General features: G+C 44.6%; 1 long non-coding RNA gene across 1 annotated transcript in view; it reads right to left on the bottom strand.

Annotated features, from left to right (window-relative positions):
- Positions 1 to 5,866: 5,866 nt before the first annotated feature.
- Positions 5,867 to 24,762, bottom strand: part of LOC140895310 (uncharacterized) — a 33,403-nt gene continuing 14,507 nt past the window's right edge. Inside the window, exon 3 of the long non-coding RNA XR_012154164.1 lies at positions 5,867 to 5,909. This is a non-coding gene — a long non-coding RNA (uncharacterized LOC140895310). The remainder of the gene's footprint in view (positions 5,910 to 24,762) is intronic.

Raw genomic sequence — 24,762 nt, 5'->3', positions numbered from 1 at the left:
ATCCTGGCCCCACTGGAGTCAATGGAAGTTTTGCCATTGACAGGAATAGAGCCAAGGTTTCACTCCCGGGAACAAGGGGCAGGAGGGGCTGTCAGCATCTAGCCCCTAAGAGGCTTCATCCCTCCATCAACAGTAGCAAGCAAGGCTGAGAGCTGCACATGCTCAGAGGTTCCTTCCTAGGACTGTTTGGGGCTAAAAAAAGGGAAAAGAGGCAACTTCCCAAGGATGAGATGGAGGAGGGGAGTGTAATGTGGAAAGGGTGGGGAGGGATGATTATTTTTCTTCTACCTCTTTGCACCTGAAATCAGATCAGTTGAGCTACTGGCCTCCTTTGGGCAGGAGTGGGGAGAGGTGGCAGGGAAGGTGCCTTGCATGTTCAGGGAGAGTCAGGATGGAAGTTATAACAGAGGAGCTGTGGTCAGCAAGAACCCCAAATTGACTGATTTTATTTGGGAGAGGGGTGTGGACAGGCTCAATCCAGTTGCCGGCACTAGGCAGTATGGCCAACCCCCAAAGTTCTGAAATCATATCTTAGAAGATTAGGGTTGGAAGAGATGTTTAAAAATAGCCAGAGCTTCGCGAACCAGCTGAGCGGCGGAGAACCAGCTGAGCAGCGGGGACAGCAGAGCAGCACACAGCAGGAGTTTGCCTGGGACTGGTAAGTATCCGAGTCTGTGTTTGTTTGCTTGCTGAGGAAGTATCCGAGCGTGTGTTTGCTGGGGGGGCAGTGTGAGAGCCTGAGTGAGTGTCTGATTGGCTGCTAGCCTGCAGGGGGCGGGCAGTAGGGTGTCTGTTTGTTTGCGACAGGGAAGCCTGGCTGTTTAAAAATAGCCAGAGCTTCGCGAACCAGCTGAGCGGCGGAGAACCAGCTGAGCAGCGGGGACAGCAGAGCAGCACACAGCAGGAGTTTGCCTGGGAGTTCGCCTGGAGGGAGCCCAGTGAGGCTTACGTCTTGCAAACTGCTCTGAGGAAGTTCATAGTAGGGAGGTGATATGGAAGGGGGGGTTCAGCTGTTGTGACCTGCACTGGATGTGCCATGTTTGTCTTTCTTCCACAGGACAGAAGCGACTTTGTCTGTACAAAGTGCAAGCTGGTCTCCATATTGGAAGAGAAGATTGAAGGTCTGGAGCAACAGATAACAACCCTGCGTTGCATACGGGAAACTGAGGATTTCCTGGACGAAACTCAGGATAGGCTTCTAGGGGCACAAAGCTCTACAGATATAGAGCAGGTTGCACAGAGGAGCCAAGAGGCTAGTGAAGAAGCTTGGCAACATGTGACCTCCAGAAGAGGTAAGCGGAATGTCCGGGTTCCAGTAACACAGACACAGGTAACTAACCGCTTTCATGTTCTCTCCACAGGTATCGTTGCGGAGAGTGGACCAGATGATATGTCTGGGGCGAGAAAGCAGAAGGAGACTCCGCTGGTTGGAAGGCATGAGATGCGCTGTCCTGAGGTTGGGGGTTCCACGACCACCACCCCCAAGAGGAGAAGGCGGGTGGTGGTGGTCGGGGACTCTCTCCTCCGGGGGACTGAGTCATCTATCTGCCGCCCTGACCGGGAAAACCGAGAAGTCTGCTGCTTGCCAGGGGCTAAGATTCGTGATGTGACGGAGAGACTGCCGAGACTCATCAAGCCCTCGGATCGCTACCCCTTCCTGCTTCTCCACGTGGGCACCAATGATACTGCCAAGAATGACCTTGAGCGGATCACTGCAGACTATGTGGCTCTAGGAAGAAGAATAAAGGAGTTGGAGGCGCAAGTGGTGTTCTCGTCCATCCTCCCCGTGGAAGGAAAAGGCCTAGGTAGGGAGCGTCGAATCGTGGAAGTCAACGAATGGCTACGCAGATGGTGTCGGAGAGAAGGCTTTGGTTTCTTTGACCATGGGATGGTGTTCCATGAAGGAGGAGTGCTGGGTAGAGACGGGCTCCATCTTACGAAGAGAGGGAAGAGCATCTTTGCCAGCAGGCTGGCTAACCTAGTGAGGAGGGCTTTAAACTAGGTTCACCGGGGGAAGGAGACCAAAGCCCTGAGGTAAGTGGGAAAGCGGGATACCGGGAGGAAGCACAGGCAGGAATGTCTGTGAGGGGAGGGCTCCTGCCTCATACTGGCAATGAGGGGCGATCAACAGGTTATCTCAAGTGCTTATATACAAATGCACAAAGCCTTGGAAACAAGCAGGGAGAACTGGAGGTCCTGGTGATGTCAAGGAACTATGACGTGATCGGAATAACAGAGACTTGGTGGGATAACTCATATGACTGGAGTACTGTCATGGATGGTTATAAACTGTTCAGGAAGGACAGGCAGGGCAGAAAAGGTGGGGGAGTAGCACTGTATGTAAGGGAGCAGTATGACTGCTCAGAGCTCCGGTACGAAACTGCAGAAAAACCTGAGTGTCTCTGGATTAAGTTTAGAAGTGTGAGCAACAAGAGTGATGTAGTGGTGGGAGTCTGCTATAGACCACCGGACCAGGGGGATGAGGTGGATGAGGCTTTCTTCCGGCAGCTCACGGAAGCTACTAGATCGCATGCCCTGATTCTCATGGGTGATTTTAATTTTCCTGATATCTGCTGGGAGAGCAATACAGCGGTGCATAGACAATCCAGGAAGTTTTTGGAAAGCGTAGGGGACAATTTCCTGGCGCAAGTGCTAGAGGAGCCAACTAGGGGGGGTGCTTTTCTTGACCTGCTGCTCACGAACCGGGTAGAATTAGTGGGGGAAGCAAAAGTGGATGGGAATCTGGGAGGCAGTGACCATGAGTTGGTTGAGTTCAGGATCCTGATGCAGGGAACAAAGGTAAGCAGCAGGATACGGACCCTGGACTTCAGGAAAGCAGACTTCGACTCCCTCAGGGAACGGATGGCCAGGATCCCCTGGGGGACTAACTTGAAGGGGAAAGGAGTCCAGGAGAGCTGGCTGTATTTCAAGGAATCCCTGTTGAGGTTACAGGGACAAACCATCCCGATGAGTCGAAAGAATAGTAAATATGGCAGGCGACCAGCTTGGCTTAATGGTGAAATCCTAGCGGATCTTAAACATAAAAAAGAAGCTTACAAGAAGTGGAAGGTTGGACATATGACCAGGGAAGAGTATAAAAATATTGCTCAGGCATGTAGGAATGATATCAGGAGGGCCAAATAGCACCTGGAGCTGCAGCTAGCCAGAGATGTCAAGAGTAACAAGAAGGGTTTCTTCAGGTAGTTGGCAACAAGAAGAAAGCCAAGGAATGTGTGGGCCCCTTACTGAATGAGGGAGGCAACCTAGTGACAGAGGATGTGGAAAAAGCTAATGTACTCAATGCTTTTTTTGCCTCTGTTTTCACTAACAAGGTCAGCTCCCAGACTGCTGCGCTGGGCATCACAAAATGGGGAAGAGATGGCCAGCCCTCTGTGGAGATAGAGGCGGTTAGGGACTATTTAGAAAAGCTGGACGTGCACAAGTCCATGGGGCCGGACGAGTTGCATCCGAGAGTGCTGAAGGAATTGGCGGCTGTGATTGCAGAGCCACTGGCCATTATCTTTGAAAACTCGTGGCGAACCGGGGAAGTCCCGGATGACTGGAAAAAGGCTAATGTAGTGCCAATCTTTAAAAAAGGGAAGAAGGAAGATCCTGGGAACTACAGGCCAGTCAGCCTCACCTCAGTCCCTGGAAAAATCATGGAGCAGGTCCTCAAAGAATCAATCCTGAAGCACTTGCATGAGAGGAAAGTGATCAGGAACAGCCAGCATGGATTCACCAAGGGAAGGTCATGCCTGACTAATCTAATCGCCTTTTATGATGAGATTACTGGTTCTGTGGATGAAGGGAAAGCAGTGGATGTATTGTTTCTTGACTTTAGCAAAGCTTTTGACACGGTCTCCCATAGTATTCTTGTCAGCAAGTTAAGGAAGTATGGGCTGGATGAATGCACCATAAGGTGGGTAGAAAGCTGGCTAAATTGTCGGGCTCAACGGGTAGTGATCAATGGCTCCATGTCTAGTTGGCAGCCGGTATCAAGTGGAGTGCCCCAGGGGTCGGTCCTGGGGCCGGTTTTATTCAATATCTTCATAAATGATCTGGAGGATGGTGTGGATTGCACTCTCAGCAAATTTGCGGATGATACTAAACTGGGAGGAGTGGTAGATACGCTGGAGGGGAGGGATAGGATACAGAAGGACCTAGACCAATTGGAAGATTGGGCCAAAAGGAATCTGATGAGGTTCAATAAGGATAAGTGCAGGGTCCTGCACTTAGGACGGAAGAACCCAATGCACAGCTACAGACTAGGGACCGAATGGCTAGGCAGCAGTTCTGCAGAAAAGGACCTAGGGGTGACAGTGGACGAGAAGCTGGATATGAGTCAGCAGTGTGCCCTTGTTGCCAAGAAGGCCAATGGCATTTTGGGATGTATAAGTAGGGGCATAGCGAGCAGATCGAGGGACGTGATCGTTCCCCTCTATTCGACATTGGTGAGGCCTCATCTGGAGTACTGTGTCCAGTTTTGGGCCCCACACTTCAAGAAGGATGTGGATAAATTGGAGAGAGTCCAGCGAAGGGCAACAAAAATGATTAGGGGACTGGAACACATGAGTTATGAGGAGAGGCTGAGGGAGCTGGGATTGTTTAGCCTGCAGAAGAGAAGAATGAGGGGGGATTTGATAGCTGCTTTCAACTACCTGAAAGGGGGTTCCAAAGAGGATGGCTCTAGACTGTTCTCAATGGTAGCAGATGACAGAACGAGGAGTAATGGTCTCAAGTTGCAGTGGGGGAGGTTTAGATTGGATATTAGGAAAAACTTTTTCACTAAGAGGGTGGTGAAACACTGGAATGCGTTACCTAGGGAGGTGGTAGAATCTCCTTCCTTAGAGGTTTTTAAGGTCAGGCTTGACAAAGCCCTGGCTGGGATGATTTAACTGGGAATTGGTCCTGCTTTGAGCAGGGGGTTGGACTAGATGACCTTCTGGGGTCCCTTCCAACCCTGATATTCTATGATTCTATGATTCTATGATCTCAGGAGGTCATCTAGTCCAATCCCCTGTTCAAAGCATGACCAACACCAACTAAATCATCCCAGCCAGGACTTTGTCAAGCCAACCCTTAAAAACCTCTACGGATAGAGATTTCACCACCTCCCTAGGTAACCCATTCAAGTGCTTCGCCACCCTCCTAGTGAACTAGTGTTTCCTAATATCCAACCTAGACCTCCTGCACTGCAACTTGAGATCGTTGCTCCTTGTTTTGTCATCTGCCTCCACTGAAAACAGCCAAGCTCCATCCTCTTTGATCCCCAAATCATACCATTTAAGTCAAAAGATTTGTGATTTATGGTCCATCTTAATTTTGGAACACCCCTTGGCCATCTCCAGAGCATGTGTTACTGTTGCCGGCTCCCCCAAATACACAGGGCAAGGCAATTCTGGGTCCCACTTGCAGGTCCTCTCACGTAAAACATCAAATGACAGATACTTCTATAAAATGCTGCCTGATGGCATGGAGTTTCCAGCTTCCCCCCAAATTCTAATTCATTCTGTGCCTCTCCAAGCCACACATCTACCCACTTCCCTGCCCGGCAATCAGTTCTGCCCCCAGCTCCCCCGTCTGCCCATCCTCCCACATCAAATAGACCCCCACATCTGTGAGCCCCAGCAACTCCGTTATTTATGCACCGCTTAGCCCCACATCTGCCCATCTGAAGCTACAGGAGTTCTTTGCCCCTGTCTCCCGCTTTCCAGGCCTGCTGCTACAGGGACGGAGAGGGAAGGGCGAAGAGAGAGGAGCCAACCCAATTTTCATAGCAGGCAGTGGAGCCGTCCGGAGCTGTTTCTTGATTAGCATTATGCATGGTTAAGCCAAAGCCAGCGTCTAACCCTATAGTTCTACTCACTGTTTATGGACAGAGATATGTAGACAGGGCACAGATTTCAAAACTGTTGAGACACAAAGGAAGATGGAGCTGATGAAATGACAGCAAATAAAGAAGGGCGTACATCATCACATTTAATTATTTATTGCTTCTGCTTTTCAGCCCAAGCAATAAAACTCAATCTCTTTTCATCTCCCCCTCTCACCCCACAAATAATTCCACAACCTCTGCCAGGATCTTCAAACACACCTATCAAGACTCCACATAATACTCTTATATCAGACTTCATTTCAAGAGTTCAACTGAACTGGGGAAAAAAAAAACCACCCCTCATTTTCTTAGCAAAACTTTGTATCTCATAAAGGTTTTTTCTGGTGTTATCGCAAGGGTTTTACCTGAAGGAGTTACTTGTACCACACTAAAAGGAAGGGTGGTATCCTCCAGTTCTTCATATACAACACTTATACACCATCCCCTAGACATTTTATTTTAACCATACTTCCCTCCCAACACCCAATTCTTTCTAGATCTAATTTTATTTCTGAATAAACCACACTTCTACAGCATATATAAAGGCCACATAACTTTTTCCAGTGTAAATCACTAACATGTGAATGGCCTTACTGGGTCAGAACAATGGTCCATCAAGCCCAGTATCTGGTCTTCTGACAGCGGCCTGTGCCAGATGCTCCAGAGGGAATGAACAGAATAGGGCAATTATTGAGTGATTCATCCTCTGTCATCTAGTTAGAGGTTTAGGGACACCCAGAGCATGGGGTTGCATCCCTGACCATCTTGGCCAATAGCCATTGATGGACCTATCCTCCATGAACTCATCTAATTCTTTTTTTAACCCAGTTATACTTTTGGCTTTCATGTGCCATGTGAAGTAGTACTCCCTTCTGTTTGTTTTAAATCTGCTGCCTATTAATTTCAGTGACCCCTGGTTCTTGTGTTATGGGAAGGGTAAACAACACTTCCTTATTCACTTTCTCCACACCATTCATGATTTTGTAGACCTCATTTACATGCTCCCTTAGTAATCTCTTTTCTACAATGCACAGTCCCAGTCTTCTTAATCTCTCCTCCTATGGAAGCTCTTCCATACCCCTAATCATTGTTCATAGACTATTAGGGTTGGAAGAGACCTCAGGAGGTCATCCAGTCCAATCCCCTGCTCAAAGCAGGACCAACACCACGGTCCTAGTGAACTAGTGTTTCCTAATATCCAACCTAGACCTCCCCAACAGCAACTTGAGATTGTTGCTTCTTCTTCTGTCATCTGCATCCACTGAGAACAGCCGAGCTCCATCCTCTTTGGAACCCCCTTTCAGGTAATTGACGGATGCTATCAAATGCCCCCTCATTCTTCTCTTCTGCAGACTAAATAACCCTAGTTCCTCAGCCTCGCCTCGTAAATCATGTGCCCCAGCCCCCTAATCATTTTCATTGCCATCCACTGGACTCTCTCCAATTTGTCCACATCCTCTTTGTAGTGGGGCAACCAAAACTGGACGCAATACTCCAGGTGTGGCCTCACCAGTCCCGAATAGAGGGGAATAATCTCTTCCCTCGATCTGCTGGCAATGCTCCTACTAATGCAGCCCAATACGCCATTAGCCTTCATGGCCACAAGGGCACACTGCTGACTCACATCCAGCTTCTCATCCACTGTAATTCCCAGGTCCTTTTCTGCCAAACTGCTTCTTAGGCAGTCGGTCCCCAGCCTGTAGCGGTGCATGGAATTCTTCCATCCTAAGTGTAGGACTCTGCACTTGTCCTTGTTGAACCTCATCAGATTTCTTTTGGCCCAATCCTTCAATTTGTCTAGGTCACTCTGGACCCTATCCATACCCTTCAGCATATCTTCCTCTCCCCACAGCTTCATGTCATCCGCGAACTTGCTGAGGGTGCAATTCATCCCATCATCCAGATCATTAATAAAGACGTTGAACAAGACCGATCCCTGAAGCACTCTGCTTGATACCGGCTGCCAACTGGACAGCGAGCCGTTGAGCACTACCCATTGAGCCTGACAATCTAGCCAGATTCCTATCCACCTTATAGTTCATTTTTGTTGCCCTTCCCCATACCTTTTCCAATTCTAATATATCTTTTTTGGGATGTGGGGGTGGGGACCAGAACTGCCTGCAGTATTCAAGGTGTGGGAGTACCATGGATTTATAGAGTGGCATGACATTTTCACAATCTACTTTTAATTATAAAATATCTGCTATTCCTCTGTGATGGCATTCACGTGCCTATTCCAAATTGAAAGAGCATTAGCGCAAGTGCCATGGTATTTTCATATGGAGAGGGATGACCTTTTTAATAGGATTTCATGGAAAAGAAGGATTTGTGTCCTGCCGACTCTAAAGAAAGCTGCTGCTGCTTTTTCTATATGTTCTACTTACATCTCCAGTCAAATATCATAGTGAATTGAAAAACCGGTCAGTAGATCCAAGCTCTTCACCTCCCTCCTATGACAAGGAGATTTCCCTCCTCCCACCCCCATTCAGTACAGTCTATGCCTTTCATTAATTTGGTCCTCTTTCAGTTCACTGATTAAACATTCTGTGTCTTTCTTATCCGACCAGGAGGTGAATAAAGTAAGATTAACACAAAGCCCTTGCAATCGTTTTGAAGTATTATTAATAAATGTGTACAGCACATTTCTTTTTTTGCAAATCCAAATGTCACTACAGTGGATAAATATTATTTCCCTCTTTCAAAGAGCTGACGACATTCATCTTAGAGTGAAACAAAACTTGACAGAGCTACCCAACGGAGGGCAATTGTGGGGGTGCTCTTTTGCAGTGTTTCTCAACATTTTTGATACCAGGAACCGGCTTACTGCCTTCTTAAACTGTGTTAGAGAAATCTCAGGGACTGGCACCAGTCCACGGACTGGTCATTGAGAAATATGGCTCTATTGGACCGGGACTTGCTTTGCATCTGAGGCAACAGCTCACTCATTCTTTCAGGGAGGTGTTGAACTGAGGGCTGGGTGGAAGGATGGTCTAGTGGTTAAAGCATAGTTAAAGGGAACTGAGGCAATGGTGTTTAATTCCCTGTCTCGGCACAAACTTTGTGTGTGACCCTAGAGCAAGTCACTTAAGGTATATTTACACTGTAGCTGGATATGCAATTCTCAGCTCGAGAAGCCCTACCCCTCCCAAGGCCTGATCAAGCTACTGTGCTAAAAGTAGAGTAGCAGAAGCAGACGTGGGGCTAACTGCCCTAAGCATTAAAGATCGTTACAAGGAGGAAAGAGGGAAAAAGTGTTCTCCTTAACCTCGGAGGATAGGACAAGAAGCCATGGGCTTAAATTGCAGCAAGGGCAATTTTGGTTGGACATTAGGAAAAACCTCCTAACTGTTGGGGTCATTGAAACTGGAAGACATTGCCGAGGGAGGCTGTGGAATCTCCCTCACTGGAGATTTTTAAGAGCAGGTTGGACAAACCCCTGTGAGGGATGGTCTAGATAATTCTTAGTCCTGCCACAAGTGCAGGGGACTGGACTAGACGACTCCTCGGGGTCCCTTCCAGTCCCATGATTCTGTGAGCCCATCTGAGAAGGCGGGTACGTACCTGGAGTGGCTAAGCACTTGCACCAACACTATTTTGAGTGTGCTAGCTAACCTGAAGCTACCACAGGTACGTCTACCCGAGTTGCAATCACGCCTCCTGCACAGTATAGACATACCCATAGTCTCTGCATCCCTCAGCTCCCCATCTGTAAAATGGGGATAAAAGCACTGTGCTACCTCAACAAGGGGGGTTGTGGGCATAAATGCATCAAAAAGAGTGAGGTGCTCTCATACTTTGGTAATGGCAGCCAGTAGATACCATAGTCAGGTATCCCCCAAATCTTCTATTTACAGAGGGTCAATCTATACAGTGCATCTGGAGAAATTTTGGGTCTGTATTTGTGTGTATGAAGTTTTATTCTGAGGGTTTTTTTTTTTTTTGGGAGTCACTATTTCCCACAGCTTTTTTTCCCTTCCCCCCCCAAACCAACACCACTTCTTTCCCCATCCCCACCCCCCCAAAAACGGTTTCTGAAAGTGAACCATTTTCAATTTTCCAAAAACATTTTTTTTTAAAAGTTGGTTTTGGTAAATTTGACATAGGTGGCTTCCCCCCACTCCCCAAGTTTCATTTTTTATTTTTCAATCAAAAATAGATAGTGAAACTGAAACTGAAATTCTTCCAAGAAAATTTGTTGTAGACCAAAAAAAATGGATTAAAATACCATCCAATGAAAAGAGCTGGAACAATTCTAACTGAATCACGTATCATGTATTTTGTTTGTGGCAGAGGAGGGGGGCACCCTGGCAGTAGGAGGGGTACTTATACATTGGAAACATAAAGGCACATAAATATGTAGCTAGGTAAGTGCAATTTGCTTCTTATTTGTAGAAGGGTATTGTGTACATCTTGCTAGAGTTCATTACTGAGGGCAATATGCACTAGCCAGTTAGGCGATGCAGGTACCTTTCTCAGCAGGTAATGAATCATAGAATATCAGGGTTGGAAGGGACCTCAGGAGGTCATCTAGTCCAACCCTTTGCTCAAAGCAGGACCAATCCCCAACTAAATCATCCCAGGCAGGGCTTTGTCAAGCCTGACCTTAAAAACTCCTATTCCACCACCTCCCTAGGTAACGCATTCCAGAGTTTCACCACCCTCCTAGTGAAAAAGTTTTTCCTAGTATCCAACCTAAACCTCCCCCACTGCAGCTTGAGACCATTACTCCTCATTCTGTCATCTGCTATCCCTGAGAACAACCTAGATCCATCCTCTTTGGAACCCCCAGTTCAGGCAGTTGAAAGCAGCTATCAAATCCCCCCTCATTCTTCTCTTCTGAAGACAAAACATCACCAGTTCCTTCAGCCTCTCCTCATAAGTCATGTGTTCCAGTCCCCTAATCATTTTTTTTGCCCTCTGCTGGACGTTTTCCAATTTTTCCACATCCTTCTTGTAGTGGGGGGCCCAAAACTGGACACAGTACTCCAGATGAGGCCTCACCAATGTCGAATAGAGGGGAACGATCACGTCCCTCGATATGCTGGCTATGCCCCTACTTATACATCCCAAAATGCCACAGGCCTTCTTGGCAACAGCGGCACACTGTTGACTCATATCCAGCGTCTCGTCCACTGTCACCCCTAGGTCCTTTTCCGCAGAACTGCTGCCGAGCCATTCGGTCCCTAGTCTGCAGCGGTGCATCGGATTCTTCCATCCTAAGTTCAGGACTCTGCACTTGTCCTTGTTGAACCTCTTAATGCCTCTTAGCTGGTAATGTTTCCCATGGAAGTTCCAGCCTCAGCATTTATAACACTGGTAAAACGTACCTGTTCCGTTTCTGCTATACATCAACTTTGCATCACTGGTGTTACTCAAATATGTGCAATTTTTCAGCATCCTAGTAAATCACGACCAAAGTCTCTCCCCCACACCTACTCCATTCAGGTTTCAGAGTAACAGCCGTGTTAGTCTGTATTCGCAAAAAGAAAAGGAGTACTTGTGGCACCTTAGAGACTAACCAATTTATTAGAGCCTAAGCTTTCGTGAGCTACAGCTCACTTCCTCAGATGCATATCGATATGCATCTGAGGAAGTGAGCTGTAGCTCACGAAAGCTTAGGCTCTAATAAATTGGTTAGTCTCTAAGGTGCCACAAGTACTCCTTTTCTTTCTACTCCATTCAGTGATTACAGACTGTTCTGCATGATTAAAATAATAAAATCAATTATTGTACAAATTAATATTCACAATTCAGAATTCAGCAAGGCTGAGCGAAGGCACTGTAGTCATGTTGCTCTGTGTGTGTGTGGTGGGGGGGGGGGATAGCTACCAACAAGGAAATACAACTACTTTGCAATATTTCAGGGCTAACCACAGTTGTTTTCAGGAGGTCATACTATACGTGGGTTCTCTTGACCCACCCGATTCATAGCTACAATTTGTTCATAGATTCCAAGGCCAGAAGAGACCACCAATCATCTAACTCTGACCTTCACTTTAATTCACATCAGAGAACTTGACCCAGTACATTTCTGCTTAAATCTTATTTATTTTCCCCTCACACAGCCCTATCCTACTCCCATGTTTGGGGCTTGTGCTTTCCAACAGAACTAAATCGGAGGAGGAATTAAAAAAATAAAATAAATAAAAATTCTTTCTGGCAAGGTTCATGACTCGACTGGAAGCAAGACATGCAGGAGCGCTAATGGAAGGGCTTGTTCCGATGAAATTTTTAGTCCCATTTCTCAGGCACCAAATAACCCTCCAAACTTTTTGGGATTTGATCCAAACTGAACCCAGATTGCAAATCTTTTGAGGGACGAATCCCAAACTCACTTAACACTATCGAGTCTCTGTTGACAGCAGTGGTCTCCGGATCAAGCCTTAACTGAACGAACCCTAAAATACAGCTGTTCTGTTAAGGCAACAAGAGCATTAAGTTACGTTAAGTTAAGTTAATGAGTCTTCATACTGACTCAATCAAAAATGAAGTCAAGTGTATTTTTAAAACAAACATTTTGTGACCTTTACTCATTTCCCTACAAAAGAAATAAAAATCAAGACAATTATACCTTCAGCTTCCACAGTGTTGTCTGTGTATTTGATAGGAATCTGACTGGGAAATGATACAGACAGTGAGACAACAAGAAAACCCATTTATCAGTGACAAGTGCTCGGTTTTCGGAGTTTAAATTTCCAGTGATGGAGTAGGGTTGTCTTTCTATCATCTCAACCTTATAACCAATGTTTAGACTCAACTGAAGTTCGCGTTTCATAGTAATCCTGTTACATGGAGCCAAATTGTTATTCATGAATTCAGGGAAGTTTAAGACTTGAGATTCATTAATGTGTTGCCAGGAAACAGCAAGTAGCTCCTTAACTGGAACAGTTTGCTAATTGGTAAGTTTCAGTGTTGGGTGGTTAATGGCTGTTTATTGGCCACTAACACATTCTGTGTTATTTAGTTTTACAAGATTTGACGCTAGATACCTCTGAATCACAACACCCCAGCTGTTCACCTTACTTGTAAAATGAGTGGATGTGTGCAACAGTTTAATGGTGTTACTTAGCAAAAGCATACAAATCACCACCTTATGCTGCAGAGATGTCAATAGCATTTGAGGACAAGAATTGGGTGCACCGTTCATAGCAAACAACTTCTGCCCTCTTTCTTGTTCACAAGCTACTCACCCGTGTTGCTGCTCATTATTTGTTCGTTGTATTCACTAATTGCAATTACGCGACATATCTGAGGAACTTTGAGGCGTCAGTAAGAGGTTTTGGAACAAATTGATAAATTCAAACGGTAATAAGTCACCAGGTCCAGATGGTATTCAACCTAGAGTTCTGAAGGAACTCAAATATGAAATATCCCTGGACGATAGCTAATGTGATGACAATGTTGTTGTTTTTTTTAAAAAGCTCTTACAGGCCTGTAAGACTAACTTTAGTACCAAGCAAATTAGTTGAAACTATAGTAAAGAACAGAATGATCAGATGCATAGAAGCACATGATTTGCTGGGGAAGAGTCAACGTGGCTTTTGCAAAGGGGAACCATGCCTCACCAATCTTGGAAGCATGTGGAGAGTTCTCTGAAAACATCCACTCAGTGTGCAGCAGCAGTCAAAAAGGCGAACAGAATGTTAGGAACAGTTAGGAAAGGGATAGATAAGACAGTAAATATTATAATGCTACGATATAAATCCTTGGTATATTCACATCTTGAATACGGCACACAGTTCTGGTTGCCCCATCTCAAAATAGATATATTAGAAATGGAAAAAGTATGGAGAAGGACAACAAAAATAGGGACGGATATGTGAGGAGAGACTAAAAAGACAAACGGTTCAGCTTGGAAAAGAGACTAAGGTGAGGGAGGATATGACAGAGGTCTATAAAATCATGGACGATTGGGGAACAAGTTTTATTTACCTCTTCACATAGCACAACCACCAGGGGTCAAGCAATGAAAAATTAATAGGCAGCAGGTTTAACAAAAAAAGGAAGTACTTCCTCACACAACACACAATCGACCTGTGGAACTCATTGCCGGGGGATGCTGTGAAGGCCAAAACTATAACTGGGTTCAAGAAGAATTAGATAAGTTCATGGAGTATAGGTCTGTGCTGCTACACCCCATATTCTTCATAGAGATATTGTTATAATATGAATATGCCATAACTAAGGGCTTGTCTACACTGGCCACGGCCATGCTTTAATGTGGCTCGTGTAGTCGCGGCCAAGCGCTGGGAGAGAGCTCTCCCAGCACTCTAAAAAAAAAAACCCACCTCCACGAGGGGGCATAGTTCCCAGCATTGGGATCACGGCTCCCAGCACTGGCGCACTGTCTACATTGCCGCTTCACAGCGCTGAAACTTTCAGCACTCAGGGGGTGTGTTTTTTCCACACCCTTAAGTGAGAAAGTTGCAGCGCTGTAAAGTGCCAGGGTAGACAAGCCCTAAAATGTATTTTATGCAAGATGGGTCTTGTGAGATAGCACTGGAAAGGTTATGATTTGCAGAATATGATTACTCTATTAATAGACATCATCATTTGTGTATCTGAAGTTAGGAATATTGACTATGCATCAATTACAAAAGCCTTTACACCTGGGGAACACCCACCAGACAGAATGCAATGGGCCACTAGGGAGAACAATAGGACTTGGAAGATGCTAATCTTCCACCTTCCTGAGAAGCTTCCTGGGATGCTACAAACAACCTTTGACTCATAGCTGCTTTGACACTGCAGGGTCACGTGATTAAGTCACCTGGTACTGGATTCCATGATAGAATACCAATATTTTTTTCCACTGGGGTGGGGGAGAAAGAGAACCACACAGACAAAGTGTTCCCGCCCTATGTAAAACCTATTTAAAAACAGAGGAGTGACTTAATCGGGGTCATTCTTCACTAAATCCCCACCCAGGAGAACTGCTGGAAACATCTAAGAAACAAAGAAAAAGCATGTGGGAGGAGGAGTAGAAGAGCTGAGTCCAGGCTGGAAAAGGTGTCTGGTTTGTGAAAGAAATGCCTAAATCAACATTTAGGGTGAGAAATTACTACTGGTAACAAGTTTCTTTAGTGTATTAAGCTTAGTTTGTGGGTTTGTTTTATTTGTTCAGTAACCTGCTTTGGTCTGTTTGCTATCGCTTATAATCACTTCACATCTCGCTTGTGTAGTGAATAAACTTGTTTTTGTTTTCTCTAAAACCAGCTTCTGTAATTCATAACTGGGGGGCAAAAAGCATCTCTTCCTTCACATTGAGGAGGGGGCCAATTTCATGATCTTACGCTGTTCAGTTCTCTGTGTAGCGCAAGACAATACAATTTTGGGTTTACTTTCCAGAGGGGTGTGCACTTGAATGCTGGGCAGTTCCCTAGCCGAGTCTTCCCATGCAGAGCTGATTTCAGTATCTGTGTCTTTCTGCAGCTGGGTGCGTTCCTACCTGTGTGTGCTGGAGGAGGCTTGAGGGGCTGGCTCAGCACGACAGTGTAAGGGAGCCAAGGCTGGTGGAACCGGTGGGCTCAGTGGGACCCTAGCACATCAGGTGGCCCCCCAAAGCAGGGTGGTAACCAGTCACAAGGTCCATCAATAGTCATTAGCCAAGATGGGTAGGGATGCAATCCCATACTCTGGGTGTCCCTAAGACTGACTACCGGATGCAGGGACTAGAAAACAGGGGATGGATCACTTGATAATTGCCCTGTTCTGTTCATTTCTTCTGAAGCATCTGACAGTGGCAATTGTCAGAAGAGAGGATACTGAGTTAGATGGACCATTGATATGACTGAGTATGGCCATTCTTAAGTTTGAAATTTAATATCTCATTTGTTAAAAAAGTTTTGATTTTTCCTGTTAGTCATCTGCTTAGAATTATTAGCAAAGGGCCTTCCTGAGTAAAAGGAATGGTCTTGGGTCAAATTCGGAGGTCTGCCCTCAGTTTACATTTTTTTTTCCATTTCTCAGGAAATTAGTTAGAGACTGTGGGAGTCTGCTTGAGTCCCGGGGCCAAGTATAAACTTGTAAGGACCTCAGAATTTTGCCCATTGAAAGCAAAGTCTTAATTTCCTTCCTCAAAAAGCAAAAATGTTTCATAGCTTCATAAATCATGAACTCATCTAGTCCGACTTTCTGTCTCAACACAGGCCATTAATTTTCACCCAGATACCCCTATAGTAAGACCAGATACTTCAGCTAAATTAAAGCAGTCCCCAGAGGTTAAAAACGTGCATGTCATATGGAGAGAATAGGTACTGATGGTGTCTGGGTCTCTTCCATGGACCCTGCAATGGCAAGCAATTGAATAGATCAGATGCTCAGATGATCCTACAGGTGAATCACACCCCATGCTGCAGAAGACGACAACCCCTTCCCCCCAAAGTTATCAGCCAATCTGATCTCGGGAGGAAATTACTTTGATCTCAAATCTGAAAATCCGTAGGACCCTGAGCAGCAAAATATTAGCCAGGAATCTTGAACCTCAGAGCACCAGTCCACCCATCCAGTGTCCCATCTTCAGATGTGGCCAGTCTCAAAACCTTCAGAAGAAGGTGAAAAAACAAACCAACGAACAAAAAGGAACACATCCAACCAACAGTGTATCAGAAGAAAGAATCCTACCTAACCCAGCAGGTTACCAGCTGAAGCCGTGAAGCATGAAATTGATTATAATCATTGTCTTAATGCAGAACTGCAAGTGTTCTAAGCAGTGCTGAAGGAAGGAGGTGAAGAAGGGGAAATCAAAAAGAACAGGAGGACTTGTGGCACCTTCAAGACGAACAAATTTATTTGAGCATAAGCTTTCGTGAGCTACAGCTCACTTCATCGAATGTAGACGTTCTCAGATTCCAAGGCTGGATGGGACCATCACAACCATCCAGCCTATACCCCCCACCCCATATCACCGTGCAAAACACACCCACACCTTCCCTCAGAGCTGGATTAAAGTAATCTTTTAAAAGAAAAGAAATTTCACTAGGCCAACAGGAGTTTGGGAGTCTGACAGGCAAAATCCAGATAGTAAGAAGAGACCCCTTCCTTAAATTCTTAGGCCATAGGTTGGGTTGACAATATGAAGCTCAGCCAGAATCAACTAAGTTTACAGTATGAAACTAGCTAAGAAGGCACATGTTGAAAGCATAGAGTACACAGAAATTTTGTGACGGCAGAACCCCAGTTTGGTGCTTTTAATTACAGCTACATGAAGTGTATACAACAAAACCTGAAACAAATCATTGTGGGGAAACCCGCCTGTTTTCATGCCTTATTGCCCACTCTGAACTCCATCCAGAATCTTCCATAGGGTTGTAAATCTGCAGTAGGGGCCAACTTTTCCTGCAAAATTCAGAACTTTGCATGATATTGACAAGAAAAGGGGTGAAACCAGAAAGTTCCAACTGAGTTTCTCTTTCAGTTTGGGAGCGGGTTGCTCAAACTCAAGTCTGCATCTGGGGGTACAGATCCTGAATGTTAGTTGAAGGTCTGTAGGAAACCCAGTAGAGTGAAACTCCAGAGATTCACATAGCTCTAGATCAGAGGGAAATATAGTTTTCATTTATGCCACAAGCTCCGCTGCTCCATGTGGAGTGTACTTGACAAAAGGTATTGTGCATATAAATTAACATCTTAAAGGCACGATCATGTCTTGGAAATATGAACTTAGATCTAACCCATAAAAGGCACTGAGATTTTTATCAAGGGTTTCTGCTCCCTCCCCCCAAGTTGTATAGCATCTAAAGAAAAACAAACACACACAAAAACCCCAATCCAGACTTGATCGCTTTTGTATTGTGATGCAGTGTCATGCAAATTAATCACCATAATGAAACGTATCCTAAATAATTCACATGCAACATAAACAGCTTTGTAAAGTGATGCATTTAATTTTTTGGCAAGAACACACTGTTCTGATCGGAGGCAATTAGAGCAAAAAATTGTGCCTTTGTACCATTTTCCTTGAACTGATTAATTCTCTCTTAACCAAATAACAGGTTTAATAGAATCTAAAGATAGACCCCAAGGAAACAACATACATTCTTGTTTCCCAGTAAGCAATATGCTAGTACTCAGAAAATACTAGAGCCTTACAAAAACTCCCACCTTTCCAAAATAAGACAGCTTCTACTGGCACATGGTGGTGCCAACAGTGGAGGTAACAAAATTGCTCTGACTTAATATCATGATATGAGGTGTAACATTATTAGCAGGCACACAACAAGTACAGAAGGCAAGCTGTGAAGTATAATCAGTGGAAGACAGACACACTGGAAAATGGTGAATAATCTACAATTTATATACAAGTGGCCTCTTATTAAAGTCACAGCTGTCACAAGCAGCTTTAAAGATGAACCGAGGTTTTCCAGAAGAAATCATGTTAGGCTGCAAAAAGGGGAAGGCTGAGGTGTTTATGACACACTCTCTGTATTGCATTATTCTAATTAATTAGATACATTATTATTATTTGCACTGTGATAGCTCCTGAAAGGCCCTGGGCAAGGGTCAGGCTCGCACCAAGCGAGGCACTATGCAAGAATCCAGAAGAAAGAGTGCAGTTGACAATCTAAATATTGAATGCAATAGGATTTAAGCTTAAGTGCTTTGCTGAATAGGGATTGATTGAAGTTAAGCATGCACATAGGTGTTTTGTGGAATCCGGATGTTAGCTTGTAAGCGCTTCAGGGAAGGAGCTGTCTTGTGTGTATGTACAGCACCTCACACAGTCTTAGTTAGAGATCATGTCTGTTGATCAGTCTCAGCCACATGGATCTAGATTCCCCCCCCATCTTTACACCAGGGAGTCTATAAAGTTTGGCACACCATTCTCAATCACCCATCTCCAGATGATGATCTGAAAGGACCAAAAAAGAGTTTGTATTTCTAGCATGTGCTTTCACCATGAGTCACATCTTGTCCTGTCCCTCCAACATTTAAATTCAGTGGAGTCAAGATCAAAGAAAGCATGTCTGTTAAATCTCTCTTCCTCCTTGGTTTCCAGGACTTAACAGGCCAAATCCAGATATTATGCAAGAGGACACAACTCATTTGGCTTCAGTGGACATGTACCCACTTACACCAGGTTCAAATTTAGCATTCCTTTCTTTAGTCCCCACGCGTTCCTAGGCCTTGCAATCATAACATCACAAATGGAGATCTGAGTGGTTCCCCATTCATATTCACCTCATTTTCCACTTCAGTCCCCAAAAGGCTTCCAAATTGGAATATTGTATCTTTTAAGGGGAATTCTCTCTCACTTATTTCTTAGCATCCCATTGTGATTTAAGCAGAATACCAGAACTCCCAATCAAGGTTTCCATGGCAGTTGAACTGGAGAGCCAGTGACAAAGCAACTGAAAGTCAGATGCTGGTATAAATCCACTGGATTTACTCTAGATTCAGATCAACTGAAGTAGAGGAAGGTGGGTGGAAGGGAGGCTGGGAGAAATCACAATCTAGCCTTTTGACAATGATTGACAGAACCTCAGCCACATTCCAACTTGACCTGAAAATGGCAACATAATTCCAAGCACAACAAAGATCATCCCAATGTAAAACAACTAAAACCAGGAGATCAATAGGTTTTTGGCAGCATGATGGAAGAGCCAATGAAATAAACAGGGACAGAATAATATATGGCCCATTAAAATAGCCTTATTGATTCAAGCCAATAACGTCATTTAGTACATAGGTAATTTTAGGGATTTTGATGGTGATCAATACGCTCCCACCTCCTGTAAGAGAGTAAAGCCTAGTCGTGTAGGAGTACTTTTTATCCCCACCCACTGGGACCTACAACTTAACTGCATTTTCCTCTATTTTCAGTCAACATTTTCTGGGAGATGATAAAGTTCTCAGGAAGGACAGATTCAATATACACACTCTTTAGGCTTGGCTGTTGCTATCACTCTGTTGTGGAAGCTGTGTCTTCAGGCTTGGTCCTGACATGTCACAGGTGGGCATGCTACCCCCTATCTAGTGCTTTACATGAAACAAGAATGAAAGCAATTCAGCCTGCTTGGAGCTGCTGCTGTTGTGTAAGGATGCTAGAGAGACCAGAGTACAGGGGCCTTCCCTCCATGATAGAGGATGGATTCCAAGAACTGGGCAGGTGTAGGCTGTAATTAAATAAGTTCTGGTTGCTGCCTGACGTATTAGTGTTTTATCATGTTTAACTAAAATAATTTAAGAGTTAAATACAAGCTCTCCCTGCCTTAAGAAGAACAGTGCATTGCCTGAGATCTTGCTGTATTTATTAACTGGAACATTTCTTTACTGCCCATCACTGTTGCCTCTGGCTCCATTCACCAAGTACAGATCAAACAAATGTGAGTGCTTAGGCCACTCGCATGGGTAGCCAAATATATTGGCTCATTCACCACCACCATGTACCACAATAAGCCTCTCATCCTTGCAAATGCCTGGTGGGGCAAGTGGGCCTTGTAGGGTAATGTATGAGCTGTATTATTCAATGTTTATCAAGCACCCAGGGGGCGTCTGGCATGATGCAAACAAAGGCACACACGTGATCCTTGACAACTGGCACTTTCCATCTCAGTAGATTGTGGGGAGGGGGCAGTAGCTGCCTTACTCAATGTTCTCTTAATGTTTCATAGGGCAGGGTGCTGCTCACTGGACTGGGCCCTCCACTGTTCTCAGCACTTGAAGCTTTGGCTACACGAAGAGCTCGGACTCATTTTAAGCATTGTATTTGCTCAATTCTCTTAAAGGCACAAAATTCCAACCAAGGTCTAGTCGGAGGATGAATTTAGGCAATACGAGATCCGGCCCCGATTCTGCTGCCCACTCACGAAATAACCATAGCAGCGCTGGGGGCCTTATAAAAAAAGTACTGGAACCCAGGGGACGATTTACTTGACAATGATCAGAAGTCCTAGAAAAAGGTGTGTGTGGAGGGGGAGACATTTCAGCATGTCCCAAGCACCGACCCATTCCCAAATTTCTTATTCCAAAATTTTCAACAAATTGCTCACTTACTTAAGCTTCCACATGTGGAACTCAGGTGCCTAAGTGCTGAGCAATTATTACAATACAAGCACAGAAGGTCCAAAACGGCCCAAACCAGAAACTACAGAATACCCAAAAGCAATAGTAACTAGGCCACATCTTTTTAGCCTCCAATGTTTTGTTTTGTTTTTTAAATGAGTCCATAAGAAAGAGGTTTGCTACCAGTCTGTTTTATCACGTGACCATCTCAGTTTTGACAGGGCTCCCCCACGAGTTGCAGGGCATTGAAACAGTCCCCAAAATGTTTTTGGAGCTGCAACAATGTAATTTAACCTTATAGCACAACTGCATAGCCCTGCAGTGCGAATAATGAATTCATCTTCACTCCCCAAGGACTATAAGAAAGTTTCCAGTTTGAGGCTTAGAAGAGAACACACAAAGGAATTTCACATCCGGGGCAGTCACTCAAGTGGTACTCCTAAAAAGAAGATTTCAAGGGTTCAAAACTTCTAAGTGGATACTCTTTGCATTGGAATTTGGGCTCTTAGTCTCGTGAGAAGAGCCTATCTGCAGTACCAGTGTCTTTATTTCTCACACTGGAGTCAACAAAATTAACATGGAACATTGAAATCCCCACCTTATAACTTCCTTTAATTCCAATGGAAGTTTAAACAGTTACAAATTTTACTTCCATTTGGTGAAGTCGTTTGTGCTGGATCACACCTCCTTTCTCTTACAAATATCGGTATTGGTAGCTTCCCACTTGCATTTAGAAACAGGAACCAGCACAGTACGAGCATGATACAGTTTATAATAGTTAGCACATACAGCAGTGTTGGCAGTATCTGTTACAAGAGTGCAGGTGACTACTTATTATGACAAATAAGTACAGTCAAGAAAGCATAAACGGCTTAAAATTCTGCAAAATGCCTTAGCTTGAGGGAAGTGTTCTGTCTGTCTGTCTGTCTCTTTGTGCATCTGCCACTGTTCATTCTCAGACCTAGCGATGATGGGTTTAGCAAATAATGTGAAGAGAAAAGGAGGACTTGTGGCACCTTAGAGACTAACCAATTTATTTGAGCATAAGCTTTAGTGAGCTACAGCTCATTTCATCGGATGCTGTAGCTCACAAAAGCGTATGCTCAGATAAATTGGTTAGTCTCTAAGGTGCCACAAGTCCTCCTTTTCTTTTTGCGAATACAGACTAACAAGGCTGCTACTCTGAAACCTGTCAATGTGAAGAGAAAGCAATTAAAAGCCCAGATCCTCAGCTGGTTTAAAGCAGCATAGTGTCTTGCAATTTTATTGAGTGCTTGTGAGATTTGGGTTTTTTCTTAAAGCCCCAGCTCCTAAAAGCATGGGACTATGTTAGAATCTCAGTGTTTATTACTATTAATTTAAAAGGAAATTTCTAGCCCTCATGGTTGTAAAGCAAAACTTGGAAACACGAACCGAATACCCAGAGACCTTAGACGCAAAAACCAGAAAACAAAGAATAATATTTCATATTTAAAACAAAATAATTTTTAAGCCAAATCTCATTTTTTGAGCCCTTGGGTTGGCAACACTGCCTTGCAGCTTCTTTGACTTCAGTGGAGCTGAAGTGTTTTACTCCAGCCGAGGATCTATTCGGACCTGTATTTCTTGTTCCCAGATAAATGATTTCTAGTTCTTTAGGCACAAGTTGTGAAGGTGAATGGCACCAGACCTCAGTAGGTGCAACATTTCCCTGCCCTTTCCTAGACTTGCTATAGGAAATACCTCCGATACTGGATAACTTCAGCAAAATTCAAAAAGAACCTTTTTCTATTTCATAAACGGAGTTTCATTGACACTGAAATTTTCTGTGGGCAGAGATTGATTTGGGCAGAATTTTCCATCAGGAGAAAGATCAGACCAAACTGTTTTGTTTTGGGTCAGATCAATGGAGTTTGTTGGCTTGAGCTGCTGTGATTCCCCACGGCCCCATTCTCTCCTATGGGCTCTGCCTCCTAGCCACAGCGATTCACAAACAATGGTTATTGGTCTTTATACCCCAGCTGCGGGCACAACGGAAAGTCCTAAACACAAACATAAGCCATGAGAAGTCCCCACCCCAAAAAAAACCTATAGCATGAAAGATCTGTATACCCTCTGCTTTTTCACTAAGAGGGTGGTGAAACACTGGAATGCGTTACCTAGGGAGGTGGTAGAATCTCCTTCCTTAGAGGTTTTTAAGGTCAGGCTTGACAAAGCCCTGGCTGGGATGATTTAACTGGGAATTGGTCCTGCTTCGAGCAGGGGGTTGGACTAGATGACCTTCTGGGGTCCCTTCCAACCCTGATATTCTATGATTCTATGATTGGTTGCCTTCCCACTTCCTTCCATTCCCCTTAGCTACTAGTGTCTCTGTATCAGCAACTACACATCCAGCAGACACCAAAATCAACACTAACACTATAGCATCTCCTCCACAGCATTGCAGCAAAGGTGTTTCCAGGACAACACAACTCATAGGACCTCCCACCCTGGTAGCAACATGGAACATGGAGGGAGGAAACCAGGTTGCAGGAGGGAAGAGTCAGTCTGTGTGCACATGGCTAAAATGCTAGCTGCAGCATCTAACTAGTTCTTTTAATAAAGAGGCAGTGGAGTTTTAAAAAGCAAACATTGAGTCCTTTCACGTCATTTTCCCAGCATGCAATACATGAAACATCCCTCCCAACAATATGATCACCCTCCGCACCCCGTCAGACACACCCCTCATCTTTCCCAAAAAATCTATTGAAGGGGCCTCCCCCAGAATCTATGTACTCACAGATCCAGAAGTATCCATGGGAGCCTCACACGCTCTCATTCCCATTCTGAGTCCACTTCAGTGTCTACAGACTGTATCATAGGCATTATTGAATTCTGCCCTGGAATGGTATGGGGAGGAGCCAGGCCAGAGGCGGGTTTCTTGTGTTGTGGTTGAATGGAAGAGGCAGGTGCTGCTGGAACCATTTGTATAGTGGGGGGTGTTGAGAGCTTTGAACCAAACTGTAAACCCTGTATATAATGGAAACTGCTTCAAGCTAAGGGGTACAGCAGCACTCCCCGCACCCGGAGTTCCAGCACCTATGGAGAGAGTGGCAGAGCATAGGCTAGAAAGTTTAGTTTAATCAGGATTTTAGTGGGTTTGAGAGAGAAATACCTACAGTTATGGAATTGCAGACAGGAGCTGAGCTAGGGACTACCACTGAGGCAGAGGATATAGTGGAGATAATTTATAGAACAAAAAACAAAACATTAAAAAACCACAAGACAGTCAGATTCATTGATTTTAAGGCCAGAAGAGGCAGATACAATCATGTGACCTGGTCAACTGCATACCACCAGGCCAAAGAACTTCACCCAGTAATTTCTGCATCAAGCCCATAACTCCTGTTTGAGCTATAGCACATCTTTTAGAACATATCCAGCCTGGGTTTAAAGACTTCAAAATAGAGACTTGACCACAGTAAATTGTTTCAGTGGTGACTAGATACCCTCTGTTAAAAAAACAAAAACAAATGCACCTCCTTGCTAGTCTGTATTTGTCTAGCTTCAGCTTCCAACCACTGGATCTTGTTATACCTTTTTCCAATAGATTAACAATCTGTCTATTATCAGAAGTATCTTCTCCATGCGACTACTTGTAAACCATGACTGACTCATCTCTTAGCTTTCTCTTGGATAAGCTAAGTTAGCAGTAGACTAAAGAAGCTCAATCTATCAGATATGTTTTCCAGACTTCAGATCATTCTTGTAGCTCTTTCCTGAACTATTTCTAATTCTTCCACATCCTTTCTTGAAGTATTGATGCCTGAACTGGATATTTTTCCAGTAATAGGATCACAATGTTATATACAGAGGGACTATCACCTCCTACTCCTATTGATATTCCCCTGCTTATAAAGCCAAAG

Source organism: Lepidochelys kempii, chromosome 11 (assembly GCF_965140285.1).
Source record: "Lepidochelys kempii isolate rLepKem1 chromosome 11, rLepKem1.hap1, whole genome shotgun sequence".
NCBI lineage: Eukaryota > Metazoa > Chordata > Testudines > Cheloniidae > Lepidochelys > Lepidochelys kempii.
This window is presented reverse-complemented; position numbering and strand designations above follow the sequence as displayed.